This window comes from Eriocheir sinensis, unplaced genomic scaffold, assembly GCF_024679095.1.
Source record: "Eriocheir sinensis breed Jianghai 21 unplaced genomic scaffold, ASM2467909v1 Scaffold498, whole genome shotgun sequence".
NCBI lineage: Eukaryota > Metazoa > Arthropoda > Malacostraca > Decapoda > Varunidae > Eriocheir > Eriocheir sinensis.
The window spans coordinates 12,690-28,245 of NW_026111829.1; the positions used below are offsets into that span (position 1 = coordinate 12,690).

Consider the following 15,556-nt stretch of genomic DNA (forward strand, 5'->3'; position numbering starts at 1 on the left):
TGAAGGGCAGGAGGATGATGACAGAGAGGAGACACAAGGGAAGACATGAAGGGAGGATGATGACAGAGAGGAGACACAAGGGAAGACATGAAGGGAGGATGAAGGGCAGGAGGATGATGACAGAGAGGAGACACAAGGGAAGACATGAAGAGAGGATGAAGGGCAGGAGGATGATGACAGAGAGGAGACACAAGGGAAGACATGAAGGGAGGATGAAGGGCAGGAGGATGATGACAGAGAGGAGACACAAGGGAAGACATGAAGGGAGGATGATGACAGAGAGGAGACACAAGGGAAGACATGAAGGGAGGATGAAGGGCAGGAGGATGATGACAGAGAGGAGACACAAGGGAAGACATGAAGGAGGATGAAGACAGGAGGATGATGACAGAGAGAGGACACAAGGGAAGACATGAAGGGAGGATGAAGGGCAGGAGGATGATGACAGAGAGGAGACACAAGGGAAGACATGAAGGGAGGATGATGACAGAGAGGAGACACAAGGGAAGACATGAAGGGAGGATGATGACAGAGAGGACACACAAGGGAAGACATGAAGGGAGGATGAAGGGCAGGAGGATGATGACAGAGAGGAGACACAAGGGAAAACATGAAGGGGAAGGAAAATGTGAAGAGAGGATGAAGTTTTGGATGGTAGGAATCATGCACACTACTCCACCTACTACCACTACTACTACTAACTACTACTACTACTACTACTACTATGCTTGGTCCTGGGGAAAGTGAGTCCTGGGTCATCCTGCCTTTGCTGCTGCTGGTAAGGTCTTGGTTCCTGAACTCCTGGCGCTGTCACTGTCCGCTGCTGGCCGGCACCTCACCTGTGGAAGAAAAGAGTTGTGAGCCATTTCATATACACTTCCTTACTAATGAGACTTTCTATACAACAAAGTGAGGCCACTTTTTGCTGATTTATACCATAGGGTGCTGGCTGTCATGGGTTTGAAAATACCCTAAACTTAACCTACCAAAACCTGAAGATCTTGACTCAGAAAATTCATATATGCTTCCTTATTAATAGACTTTCTATTAGGGATGTACCGATACCAAAAAGCTAGGAAGACAGTTCATGGGCGTAAATAAAAAAAAAAGCCCGCTACTCACTGCTCCCGAACAGAGGTCAAAGGAGTGTCCAAAACGAGAGGTCAATTTCGGGAGGAGAGGTGTCCTGATACCCTCCTCTTGAAAGAGTTCAAGTCGTAGGCAAGAGGAAATACAGATGAAGGAAGATTGTTCCAGAGTTTACCAGCGTGAGGGATGAAGGAGTGAAGATGCTGGTTGACCCTTGCATAAGGGGTTTGGACAGTATAGGGATGAGCATGAGTAGAAAGTCGTGTGCAGCGGGGCCGCGGGAGGGGGGGAGGCATGCAGTTAGCAAGTTCAGAAGAGCAGTCAGCATGAAAATAGCGATAGAAGATGAAAGAGAGGCAACATGGCAGCGGAATTTGAGAGGTAAAAGACTATCAGTATGAGGAGGAGAGCTGATGAGACGAAGAGACTTTAACTCCACTCTGTCAAGGAGAGCTGTGTGAGTGGAGCCCCCCCACACATGAGATGCATACTCCATACGAGGGCAGACAAGGCCCCTGTAAATGGATAGCAACTGTGCGGGGGAGAAGAACTGGCGGAGACGGTACAGACGGACTAATGAAGCTTTATAACAGCTACAGGTGAAGAGGTGTGTGTCCTGAGCTGCTTCCTGCCTCTGCTACATGTCAGAAAATAACCATGATCAAAGACAACAAGAATGGATGGTAGCTTACCAATGCCTCCCTCCTCCAGGCGTGTGGAGAGTGTTGGCCGTGACGGTGTGTGTGTGTGTTTGTCCTGCAGCTCTCGAGTCTGGCCCAGCGCCAAAAAGAACGATTGTCGCTGGGGCCATTGCCAGCAGGCCGAGCCACAGCTGTGTGTGGAACTCTTCCTGAGGGTCAGAGTAGTGTGTTGAGGGCTCACTGTGTTATGCATCTGCTTATAGTGGCATTATAAGGCAGGGAGGAGTAAACCCACACAGCACTGTAGCACTAAGGCATTTGTCTACTAACATGAATTTAGTCTCACAGGCCATTTATCATAATTTATTATTGACGAATCCAACATGTCCCTGAAGGCCCATTAAGCTGTCACGGCACTCAACATGCACTGTGGCTGAGATGCAACAATGTGTACCGGGTTGTTCCTTACAGCCAGGGAGGGAGGAGGCAGCTCAAGGGGAAAAACAAAACAGCAATAAAAAGCCTGCCAGACGCTGCTCCAACAATAGAAAACAGAACCAGAGGCCAGAAGACAGGACAAATTCACATGGAGAGGTGTCACCAAACACTCCATGTGAAGGAGTTCAAGTCGTAGGCAGGGGGAAGGACAGGCCAAGGACTTAAGGCTGTTCTAGACTTTACCAGCGGAATGGATGAAAGAATGAAGTGCTGGTGAACTCTTTCAGAAGGAATTTGGATAGAATTGGGATGAGCAAGAGCAGAAAGTTGAGTGCTGCAGGGGCCACGGGAGGGGAGGCATGAAGCTAGCAAGTTCAGAAGAGCAGTCAGCATGAAAACATCGGTAGAAGATAGAAAGAGATGCAACATGGCAGGTTGTTAAACTGATTACGTATTGAATTTGTAAACTACATTTGATTTAGTGCACAGTGACTACAGAGCTAAACCTGCGGCCTCACCTTGAAGGGCTTCCCCTTGACGGCTTCTCCGCTGCTGTCCGTTCCTGTCGGGTGGATGAAGCCCAGCACGACACGGTGAAAGGTGGTGCCATCATGGCAACCCTCCAGGCACAGCTGCACCTAGTTCCGGCACGACCCGTGGGCCTCCTTGACCACAGCTACATGGCAACGTCCCTGCCGGTGGTGGCCAGGAGAACCTGCGGAAAGTTTGAGAGTTTGAAAGTGTTCCTGTTAGTTTGGCAATTATGCTTACCAAGAGAACCTGCAGAAAGGAGGCACCAGTGTTCCTGTTAGTTTGACAGTTATGCTTTTACTGCACAGGCATAAGACACAGCCTCAACAAGGCCTCTATGTGCAGTGAAGGGTGCAGTGATTATTCATGACTACAGAAATTGGTATTATTTTACAAGTGCGCCGTATCACAGTGAAAGACACCTGTGTGCTTGATGAGGTTCTTTGTGGTGATGTTTTCTTGTCCGTCACAAATTACTTGTTTGAAAGATTTTTTATATACAGTAATACCTCGATTTACAAGTGCCTTAGTTTACAAGCGTTTCAATTTACGAGCAAAAGAAAATCACTAAAAATGCCTTGGTGTATGAGCAGTGACTTGGCGTACAAGCATCAAGTTTGTATGAGTGGAAGACGTGAGTGTGGGTTCCCACTGTTCGCCGCAAGACGAGAGTGCTCAGAGCAGAAAACAATGGGAATAAGGTCTCAAGCTGGAATCACACTTGACCTTTTCCTCCAACCGCCCTGGTGGAAGACGCAACCGGCAACACCAACTTTTCTTGGTGTACGTCACAAACGACCAAGGTCAGTTGCTCATATCCAGAAGATAAACAAACCAGTGGCTTTGTATCCACATGGTGCCATTTGCCAAAGCAAGGGCTGTTGTGGCTTGTGCTGCTGTTGCTGTCAAAAAATGGTCAAGCAAGTCTACCGGCGCCACAGGAAGCACCCCCCAAAAAAACAAATGCAGTAGAGGGGGAGGGGCAGGGGGGCTGACTCCACAGCCCTGGGTTAAACTCTCCTCCTCCTCCTGCCTCTCTTTTCTTCCTCCTCCTCTTCATTTCTCTGTTGCCTCCATGTTCATCAAGGTTTGAGTCTTGTTCCTGTGTGACTGACAGATCTTTGTGTTGTGCCGTTGATGTTGATATTTTGACATGTATACCTCAAAACAGAGTAAATTGATGATAATTTCAAGCAGAGATTAACACTATAGTCTATCGATTTTAACTTGAGCCCTTGGGCGCAACTCAGTCGTTGTCTTTCCCTCTAATCCCAAGCCATTCATGACACCATGCAGTCGTATTATGAGTATATATTATATAATCTATAAATAGATAACGTACAGACTAACAGTGAGACAGATCGCCATGCGCAGGTCATCACTAGATCTGTAAAGAATGAAGGTTTCCCCGGCCCAAGCCACAGGGCTCAAGTTAGAGTCAATGGACTATAGTGGTTTATTCAGCAAGCCTTATAAGGCACTGTTACCACACACGTGTAGCATGGGCCAAATATTACGGGCAGTGTGACTTTGATAACACTTCTTGAGGTAAATATGTGTTTGTTAAAGAAATACTGCTGGTGAACAAAGGGTCCAGGGACATGATGGACCCAAAATTTTCAATGCACTGCCCAGGGAGATTAAACGTAAAGAAATGCCCAGTGGACAAGTTCAAAGGAAGCCTCAACACTTTCCTGAGGGCAGTGCCAGGTGAGCCGCCAGTGCCCGGCCACACTGGGAATGGCCGGGCACCAACAAACTCAACACCAGACCAAGTGGCCCCCAGCCAATTTTGGTTGAGAGGAGTTCTTGCCTGGTTGGGCTCCCACTGGGGGTGCCCCATATGGCTAGCACACCAGTCTTTATAAACCACTGCCAGAAACATTGTTTATGAACAAAGAAAAGACTGGAAAGTTTGCTATGATCCTAAGTACAAAGCAATAAGATGACAAGATTGGCAACCAATTAACAGTAGTCAAACAGAGCAGCACCCAGGAAATCCTGGAGTCCACTTTTTAAAGCACCAAGGTTGGGTTCTTCTGCCAAACGAGTAGGAAGGGCATTCCAAAGTGAAACACACGGACATAAAAGAATCTACGTCTGGCTTCACAGGAGCTTTGGGGAACAAATATCTTGCAACAGTGTCCTCTTGTACCCATGTTAGGAGCCATAGTAAATACATGCATCAGAAAGAGATATAGCAGACACACCATTAAAAATCTTCCAGCATGTAATAAGATCAGCACGCAAGAGTCTTCCCTTGACTGAAAAGAGATCAAGAAACTTCAGCCGCTGTTTGTAAGAGACATCGTCAAGACCTGAGATTTGTTTAGTCCACCTTCGTTGAACAGATTCCAGGAGTGACAAGTCAGCGACATAGCCTGTGCTCCAAACTGATGATCCACACTCCAGGGGGCGTATGTGAGTGGTGAGAAACTTAGTTATAAAACCTGCCGACCGACACAAGGTAGATTTCAGCAGGTTGTTAGACAGTCCTGCAGCCTTGCTAACTATTGATCGAATATGATTATGGAACCTAAATGTTGGGTCTATGCCTATGGTAATACCTAATTCAACGGCTTCTGAACTGAAACTAATAAGTTTTCCTTTGACTGAAAATAGGCCTAGATCATGTACAGATTAGATTACGCTGATGATTCCACTCTGCATTATTCAACTTCTTTCAACAGAAGACCCTCTCAACAGGAATTACATAACTCCTGGCTAGAGGCTGCAGAAAGCTTAGCCTCAGACCTTACTATCATTTCCGATTGGGGCAGAAGGAACCTTGTGTCCTTCAGTGCCTCAAAAACCCATTTTCTCCACCAGTTTACTCGACACAATCTTCCAAACTCCTATCCACTATTTGTTGACAACATTCAACTGTCACCTTCTTCTACATGAAACAGTCTCAGTCTATCCTTAATTCAAAATCTTATCTGGAAACTTCATATCTTCTCTCTTACAAAATCAGCTTCCTTGAGGTTGAGCGTTCTGTATCGTCTCCACCTGTTCTTTTCCCCTGCCCAGATGCTATCCATATACAGGGGCCTTGTCTGCCCTCGTATGGAGTATGCATTTCGTGTGGGGGGCTCCACATACACAGCTCTCCTGGACAAAGTGGAGTCTAAGGCTCTTTGTCTCATGAACTCCCCTCTTCTTACTGATAGTCTTCTGTCTCTTAAATTCCGCCGCAATGTTGCCTCTCTTTCTATCTTCTATCCATATTTCCACGATGACTGCTCTTCTGAACCTGCTAACTGCATGCCTCCCCCCCTCCCGCGGCCCCGCTGCACGCAATTTTCTACTCATGTTCATCCCTATACTGTCCAAACCCCTTATGCAAGAGTTAATCAGCATCTTCACTCTTTCATCCCTCATGCTGGTAAACTCTGGAACAATCTTCCTTCATCTGTATTTCCTCCTGCCTACGACTTGAACTCTTTCAGGAGAAGGGTATCTGGACACTCCCGAAATTGACCTCACTTTCGACCACCTCTTTGGATTCTTTTGGAAGCAGCAGTAGCAGGCTTTTTTTTATCATTGTTTCCTTTTATTGTACCCTTAAGCTGTCTCCTTTCTTGTAAAAAAAAAAGTCGGAGATTTGTACCAAAAGACATAATCTTAGATTTGTCAGCACTGATTCCCAGATCCCACGATTCAGCAACTGCAATTAGAGTATCTATGTCTCTTTGTACTACACTTATGTCCTGTAATACTGAGGATGGATTACTGGGTCTTATCAATAAGTATAATTTTAAATCATCAACAAATAATTTGACGTTTGATAGTAGAGTAGAGGCGATGTAATTTATATATATATATATATATATATATATATATATATATATATATATATATATATATATATATATATATATATATATATCTATATATATATAACAGTACCTAAAACAGAACCTTGGGGTACTCCACTTGCCACAGGGAACAGGGAACTATGCTGTCTGCCCACAACTACTTCCATAGTTATGTTTGTCCAAAATGTTTTGATCCATGAGAGGACTGAGCCATCAACACCGATCCCACATAATTTGATGAGCAATATCTGGTGATTTACTGTATCAAAAGGTTTTGAAAAGTAAAGAGAATTAAGTCCATCATGTTGCCCTTGTCTATCCAATTTGTAACATTATTATAAGTAATAACTGGTCCTCCACAGACCTCCCTGGACAGAAACCAAACTGGGAATCACTGAGTACGGAATTGGATTCTAGATAACCTTGCGGTCTAATTACAATAATTTTATCTAGGGCTTTACAGCTGACAGATGTAAGACTTATTGGTCTATAGTTTAGAGAGTCGCTTCTTTTCCCTTTCTTAAAGATCGGCACAATTAAGGACTTTTTCCAGAGTTGACTGATAATAAGAATATTTTGTATCGCTGAGTGGGGATTGAGATTCCCTAGAACACTGGCAACATCGTTAACTGAAAACTGTATCTGATGAAAGGAGCCGCACGTCTTAAGGTTGATGTGGAGACTGGAGACGACCCGAAGGGTTGGTATACACTGAGACAGAAGTAGCACCTAGCATCTGGGGCGTCTCTTTTGGGTCACTTATTAGGTTTTCCATGCTACCCAGGGGACCAACGGAGGGACAGCCAATGTTTTTTTTCACGTATGTAAGAATGAAATAATTTTGGCTTCACTGCGTAATTGTTGAGTATGTCCTCTCCATAAGTCATCTGTCTCTGGATGGCATAATTCCAATATTAAAAGTTAATGTTAAGGAATGTCCTCAGTGCATCTGTCGCAGCGACATAACACCTGAAATGTAGCATCCTCATCTGCTTGTAGAGGGACCAACAGTGGAAAATAGCAAAAGGGCATAAAAAACCAAAATCAGGGAAAGAAAAGGACATAAAAACACTTAAGTTCAGGGTCAAGTGTATAAGTGCGCACTGTGAAGTAAATAAGGGCCGCTTTCACAGTCACTGTTTGTTTTGATCGTTACCAATGGCGGCGATCGACGCTATAGTTCTCCACGTGAAATTGGTCTATGGGGGTAGTGGTGGCTGCAGAGAAAGCGACAGGTGTTGAGAGTGTATGGCAAGGTGCGGGGCGAGGCTAACCCCGCAGCCACCACGAGGTGCCTTTGTAAAGGCAATACCTCCGACACCATCACATCACTACCCATCGGCCAGTTTCACTTGGAAATACTAGAGCGGCGATCCCCGCGACTGATAACGATCAATTCAAACAAAATGACGGTGAAAGCGGCCCTAAGTGCATGTTGTGAAGTATACAAGGGTGGCACAAGAGGACCTAAAAGCGATACAAAGTATGACAGGTCAAAAGAAGAAGAAGGTCCACTATACACTGGCTGGTGTTGCGAAATATCTCCCCGCTGAAATTAGTCATTCTGTTGTCCACCACGCATGCGCACTGTGGGAATACACAGCATTAAAAGTGTTAATATGCCTGGATTTGTTCTTTTTGTCCGCTTGTGGTATTTGTGAGCGGTGAGGAAATATGGAAGCAGTAAGCAAGTTGAACCTCTCTGCGAGCTATTTTGCGATTGCGGCAGCAGTTTACGTTCAATAAGTATTGAAAAGTCAATCATGATGTTAGTGACTTGACGATATATAACAGGAGTTAGCAGATTATACCATAACACACAGAAAACTACTAGAAGCTATAGGTTAGTCCAACTGTACCATGGATAACCGCGAGCAACCACCTTTACATAAGCAGACGACACCACGTGGATCACAAGCATATATTCAGAACTGCCAGCCAATTGTAAGGCAGCCGCCTTCAACTGCGGCATCAAAACGACCTGTTCTCACTTCCCATTTTCTGCCTATTACCAAGGTACGTATTTTGAGATAACAAGAAAGTCGAAAAAAATTATGATAACAAGGAGTCATCGAAAAAAAAGTAATTTTTTCCACGGGCCAGAACCAATAAGCGCTTTTCATGTATTTCAATACCTCGAGTTTCGCGATCCTCGCCATACCTTCGGAATGAAGCAAGCGCGAAACTCGAGAAGGTACTGTACTTGTATTCAAAGTAATATAAATCTTATCGTTTAAAGTGATGAAAATTAAATCGCGGAAACTCCAAACTATGTAGTCTCATGATAATTACACTTTTCTAATATTTTTCAACAAATTATAAAATCCAATTTCTGTTGAACAAAATTATTTCCAACGAGTGACATGCGACGTACAAAGCTCCTTCAAGTATCGGTAACGGCATCGGTAGAAAACCAGCCGATATCAATACTCTTAAAATGTGCCGATATCACCGATACCGATACATCCCTAGTGAAAATTAATGAGAAAGAAGTGGCAAAACAAGTGACAGAGAATCCCAAAGTGTTCTGGGAGTACGTAATGTCAAAAACAAGGACCAAGTCTCGTATTAGTGATTTATACAAAGGTGCAAATAATACGGAGAAGGTGACAATGGACAAGGAGAAGGCAGATGTACCCTCAGAACAGTTTGCCAGAGTCTTTACCCAAGAACCTGAAGGAGACTCACCACCAGCTGCACTGAGGGAGGCACCGAGCTTAAACAACATAGAAGTAACACACGATAAGATAAGGAAGGTGCTACAGAAGCTCAAGAGAAACAAGTCGCCTGGACCGGATGGGATGCACCCAAGAGTTATAAAAAAATTGACGGAGGACTTATTGGAGCCCCGAAGGATTCTCTTCAGCAGTTCATTGCAGGAGGCTTTGGTGCCAGAAGACTGGAAAATTGCCCACGTCACAGCCATCTTCAAGAAAGGAAATAAGTGTGACCCAGGAAATTACAGACCGATCAGCCTGACAAGTCACAAGTGTGTTCTGCAAGTTAATGGAGTCACTGATAAGGGAGGAAATTATTTGCCATAAGAAGGAGAACAAATTATTCAGCACCAAGCAGTTTGGCTTCATCTCAGGCAGGTCCACAGTGTTACAGCTGATCAAGGTGCTAGACTCTTGGACAGAGGCAATTGATGAAGGGATGGCTGTTGATGTGGTCTACCTGGATTTTATGAAGGCTTTTGACAGAGTGCCACACAAACGATTGCTTGAGAAAGTATCCAGTTACAACACTGGAGAGAAGGCACTAAAATGGATACAAAGCTTCTTGACTGACAGGAGACAGAGGGTGATGGTTAATGGCAAGGCATCAGAATGGAAAAACGTGACAAGCGGCATTCCTCAGGGCTCAGTGTTGGGCCCTCTGCTCTTTGTCTTGTTCATCAGTGACCTACCAGAAGCAGTCAAGAATGTAAGTGAGGTGTTCCTGTATGCCGATGACACCAAGATCTTCAGGAAGGTACAGAGCACCGAGGACTGTAACAAGCTGCAGGAGGACCTGGATGGACAGAGATGGGATGGACAGAAAAGTGGCTGCTCAGTTTTCATCAAGAAAAGAGCAGGCACATGAGAATCGGCAAAACCCTGGCTGATGATACAGGATACCATATGCATGCAGGGATAGAAAAGACCAGGAAAGAAAAGGACATTGGCGTGGTCATTGATGACAAGCTGACATTCTCAGACCATCTTACAGAAAAATAAATAAGGGCAACAAGATAGTGGGACTTATAAGAACATTTGTACACCTGGACCCAGCAGTATTTAAGCCTTTATTTACAGCCTTGGTGAAGCCACACCTTGAGTACGCTAACCAGGTGTGGTGTCCCCACCTTGTTGTGGGCTGTGGAGAATGTCCAGAGGAGAGTGACAAAGCTGGTGCCTTGCCTGAGAGACCTGCCCTATGAGGAGAGACTGAGGAGGCTAGATCTGCCCACACTGGCATACATAGCCGAGGAATAGCCGAGGAAGGGAGAGCTTGTAATATTATTGAAACTGATCTCAAAGGAATGACCGAGGAAGGAAGAGCTTGTAATAGTCTTGAAACTGATCTCAAAGGAATGACCGAGGAAGGAAGAGCTTGTAATATTATTGAAACTGATCTCAAAGGAATGGCCGAGAAAGGAAGAGCTTGTAATAGTCTTGGAACTGATCTCAAAGGAATGGCCGAGAAAGGGAGAGCTTGTAATAGTCTTGGAACTGATCTCAAAGTAATGGCCGAGAAAGGGAGAGCTTGTAATATTATTGAAACTGATCTCAAAGGAATGGCCGAGAAAGGGAGAGCTTGTAATAGTCTTGGAACTGATCTCAAAGGAATGGCCGAGAAAGGGAGAGCTTGTAATATTACTGAAACTGATCTCAAAGGAATGTTGTTGTTGTTGTTGTTGTTGTTGTTGTTGCTGCTGTTCTATTTCTTCGTTTTCTTCTTGTTCCTGTTCTTGTTTTTGTTCTTCTTGTTCTTTTTCTTGTTCTTGTTCTTGTTCTTGTTATTTTTGTTTTTGTTCTTGTTCTTCTTGTTCTTCTTTTTCTTCTTGTTCTTGTTCTTCTTGTTCTTGTTCTTGTTCTTGTTCTTCTTCTTCTTCTTGGTGGTGGTGGTGATATCATCGACAACACAGTGGGGCTGAAAGAGGATTAAGTAAAGCTGTCACATTAATTGGTGGTGTGAAGGTGGCGGCGGTGAGGTTGTTGTTATTGCAAGTGGAGGCCATAAATACACATAGACAGAGTTGCCCAGCAAGTCACCAAAAATACTGTTCATTGTCCTTTGGAAGGTCAAGGGAGCTCCTTTGAGCCCGAACGGCATCCTCGTCCACTCATAGTGGCCATGAGGCGTGCTGAAAGCCGTTATTTCACGTGACTTGGGGGCCATGGGCAGTTGCCAGTAGCCACTGACCAGATCAAGACTCGTAAAGACTTTATTTCCTCTACCGAGACACATCAGAAGATCTCTAAGAACGGGAAGCGGAAAATGATCATCCACGGTCGCGGTGTTCACACGCCGGAAATCAATCACAGGGCGATAAGAACCGTCTTTCTTTGGAACCAGAAACAAGGGTGAATTCCACGGGGAATTCGATTCTTTGATGACACCTTGTTCTAACATTTCAGAGATAAGTTGTTGCACCACCTCCCTCTGACTGTGGGGGAGCTTGTACGCATTGATATATACAGGATTTGTATTGGGTTTTAACTTAATGTGGTGTTCAGCACACTGCGTAACTCCAAGCGGCTCGCCTGGTAGAGCAAGCGCCCCCCTATAATGTTCCAGTAGCTGGACTAAGGTTGGCTTAATTTCGGAATAGTGTGCAACTTTTAGGAATGCCTCTAAATTAGCTGTGTCTTGTTCGGGAGAAGCCTGACACGCCGAGGTTATGCCTGAGACTTGGGCTGAAGAGAGGATGACCAAGAGTCAGTTAAGAAGGCTAGGAGATCACCAGTAGAACGCCCCTTGCGGAACCCATACTGGCGATCAGATAGAAGGTCAGAAGTGGAAAGGTGCTTTTGAATCTTCCGGTTAAGGATTGATTCAAAAGCTTTAGATAGACAAGAAAGTAAAGCAATAGGACGGTAGTTTGAGGGATTGGAGCGGTCACCCTTCTTAGGTACAGGCTGTATGAAGGCATACTTCCAGCAAGAAGGAAAGGTAGATGTTGACAGGCAGAGGCGAAAGAGTTTGACCAGGCAGGGTGACAGCACGGAGGCACAGTTTTTAAGGACAATAGGAGGCACTCCATCAGGTCCATAAGCCTTCTGAGGATTGAGGCCAGAGAGGGCATAGAAAACATCATTTTGAAGAATCTTTATAACAGGCATAAAGGAGTCAGAGGGGGGATGAGTAGGAGGAATATGCCCAGAATCGTCCAGAGTGGAGTTTTTAGAAAAAGTTTGAGAGAAGAGTTCAGCCTTAGAGATAGATGAGACGGCAGTGTTGCCGTCAGGACTGAGGAGTGGAGGGAAAGATGAAGAAGTGAAGTTGGAGATGTTTTTGGCTAGATGCCAGAAGTCACGGGAAGAGTTAGAGAAAGCAAGGTTTTGACATTTTCTATTAATGAAAGAATTTTTGGTTAGTCGGAGAATAGATTTGGCACGATTTCGGGCAGAAATGTAAAGTTCATAATTAACATTAGTTTGAAGGCTCTGGTATCTTTTGTGAGCTACCTCTCTATCATTGACAGCACGAGAACAAGCGTGATTAAACCAAGGCTTTTTAGCGTGAGGAGTAGAGAAAGAACGAGGAATGTATGCCTCCATTCCAGAGACAATCACCTCTGTGATGCGCTGAGCACACACAGAGGGGTCTCTATCCTGGAAGCAATAATCATTCCACGGAGCTGAAGCAAAATGCCAGAAGCATCGCCACTTCGGTGGGTCCAGAGGGTGTACAGGAGCGATAGGACAGGATGCAGAAATAAGATTGTGATCGGAGGAGCCCAACGGAGAGAACAGATTGACAGAATAAGCAGAAAGGTTTGAGGTAAGGAAGAGGTCTAGAATGTTGGGCCGATCTCCAAGACGGTCAGGAATACGTGTAGGGTGCTGGACCAACTGCTCTAGGTCGTTGAGGATAGCAAAGTTGTAGGCTTGTTCACCAGGATGGTCAGTGAAAGAGGATGAAAGCCAAAGCTGGTGGTGAACATTGAAATCTCCTAGGATGGAGATTTCAGCGAAGGGAGAGTGGGTCAAGCGCCATAATTTCTCGTTCGCGTCGAATCATCCATCACAAATAGCTTGGTCGGATCCACGTTGATGAAACCGTTAAGTATTTTAAAGCACTCGATCAGTTTTCCTCTTAGGCGGCGTTTTTAAGAGAAAACAGGCTTAGATGTGACAACCTTTCCTCGTAGGGTTTGTTTCGTAATGAAGGAACCATCTTGGTTGCTCTACGCTGAATACCTTCTAATTTAGCAATGTCTTTCGCATGGTGGGGAGACCAAACCTGCACGGCATACTCCAAATGAGGTCTGACGAAACTATTATACAAAGGTTGTATAACATCTTTATTCTTGAATGAAAAATTTATCTTAATCAAACCCATCAACTTGTTTGCTTTTTTTAACGGACTCGTTGCACTGCTGGGAAAACTTGACGTTAGACGCGACTGTGACGCCAAGATCTTTGACCGAGTGAACGATTTAATTTCAACGCCGCACATTGCATAGTCCTTCTTTATATTTCTAGATCCAACCTGCAGAATCTGACACTTGTTTATATTAAAAGGCATTTCCCATTTTACTGACCAATCTGATATTTTACGCAAATCTTCTTGTAGGCTCCGCCTGTCACATTCTGTAAGTACCGTATTGCCGATTTTCGTGTCGTCCGCAAATTTACTAATGAAATTATTGAGACCAAGGTCAATGTCGTTGATGTAAATGACGAAGAGAACGGGTCCCAGGACAGAGCCTAGGGGGACACCACTAGTGACTGGCATCCACTCAGAGGTCACTCCATTTATTACAATTCTTTGCTTTCTATTGCTTAGCCAGTGCTTGATCCATTCGTGAAGCTTAGCCCCGATGCCTATTTCCTTGATTTTATGAAGCAACTTGTAGTGTGGATCTTTATCAAACGCCTTCTGGAAGTCCGAATAAATAATATCAAGTGATTTAGAAACATAATAGACTTCAAAAAGCTCGTTATAGAACGTTAATAGATTCGACAGACAAGATCTGTTTTTACGGAAACCATGTTGTGAGTCCAGGATTAGCGAATTGCACTCTAGGTAGTTAACTACTTTATCTCAAATAATTGTCTCAAATAATTCACCAATAATTGAAGTTAAGCTGATTGGCCTGTAATTATCCGGTAATTTTCGGTCGCCTTTTTTGAAAATGGGTGTTACGTTAGCCATGTTCCAATCACTAGGAACGATACCATGGTGCAAAGACATATTAAACAGCATTGTTAAAGGTCTGAGTATCTCTCTTGATATTTCTTTAAGTAATTTTGGATATATTTTATCGGGTCCTGGACTTTAGTTATAGTTTTAAGTGACTGCAGCGCTTTGAGAACCTCATCTGTACTGATTTCAAAGTCAGGGAGGGAATGACTGGAATTTTCAGTAGTGTTAGGAACAGCAGCAGCATCGGTAGAATTACTATTAAAAACCGAGGCGAAATAAGAATTTAACGTGTTCGTTATGAGTTGGCTGTCTGTCACGATATTGCCCGAATTATCAGTTAATGGGCCAATCCCACTTCGAATCTCTTTTTTGTTGTTTACATATCTAAAAAAACTTTTAGGATCTGACTTGCAATTTACCGCAATGTTTACTTCGTACCTCCGTTTCGCCTGTTTGATTAAACTTTTGACTTGTCGTCTTGCTTCGTAGTACCGTGTACTATTTTCGGTAGAGTTATCGGTTTTCTTTTGCCTATATAACAAGTTCCTCTTTTGGAGAGCAAGATTGATTTCATTATTAAACCACGGAGGATTTTTAACCTTTCGACGCTTTTCACAAGATTGCACGGATCAGTTAGTAATCGAGCTTTAAAGTCTTGCCAAGATTCTTCGACGTCGATGTTGGATACTAATTGAAAGTTCGTTAATGACTGTCTTATTCTTTCAAAATCCGCTCTTTTAAAATTGGGAACCAATATCTTATTCTTTGCAATCCTTGTTTGAGCTCTTATGTCGAGACGCACCAGTCTATGATCGCATGATCTGAGGTGTTCGCCAACGCTAACATTGTCAACTAAGTTCTCTTGGGTTACTAATACAAGATCAAGAATATTATTATCGCGCGTTGGTTCACTAACCATTTGGCTAAGGCAGTTATTTTCGACGAAGTCTAACATCCTGTGCGATTCCCCCTCGGATCCCATGAGTGTCTGGCAGTCTATATGCGGTAGATTACAATCACCCAAAATCAATGCATCACTGTTTCGGGGAGTTCTTTGCAAAACGCCATACATTATTTCATCATCCTCGCGTGATTGGCCTGGAGGCCTATAAGTGACGGATATGTTGATTTTAAATTGATCTGTGTTTGTACTCACGCTCACGTGTTCTACAGTACTGTCCT

General features: G+C 44.1%; 1 long non-coding RNA gene across 2 annotated transcripts in view; it reads right to left on the bottom strand.

Moving 5' to 3' along the window:
• Positions 1-429: 429 nt before the first annotated feature.
• LOC126992640 (uncharacterized) overlaps positions 430-15,556 on the bottom strand; it is a 54,107-nt gene continuing 38,980 nt past the window's right edge. The window contains exons 2-4 of one of the 2 annotated variants that reach the window (XR_007746866.1): positions 2,687-2,883; positions 1,782-1,939; positions 430-839 (exon numbers count right to left, since the gene is read on the bottom strand). This is a non-coding gene — a long non-coding RNA (uncharacterized LOC126992640). Of the gene's footprint in view, positions 840-1,781; positions 1,940-2,686; positions 2,995-15,556 lie in introns of those variants that run through there. The other variant, XR_007746867.1, reaches the window with a different exon arrangement.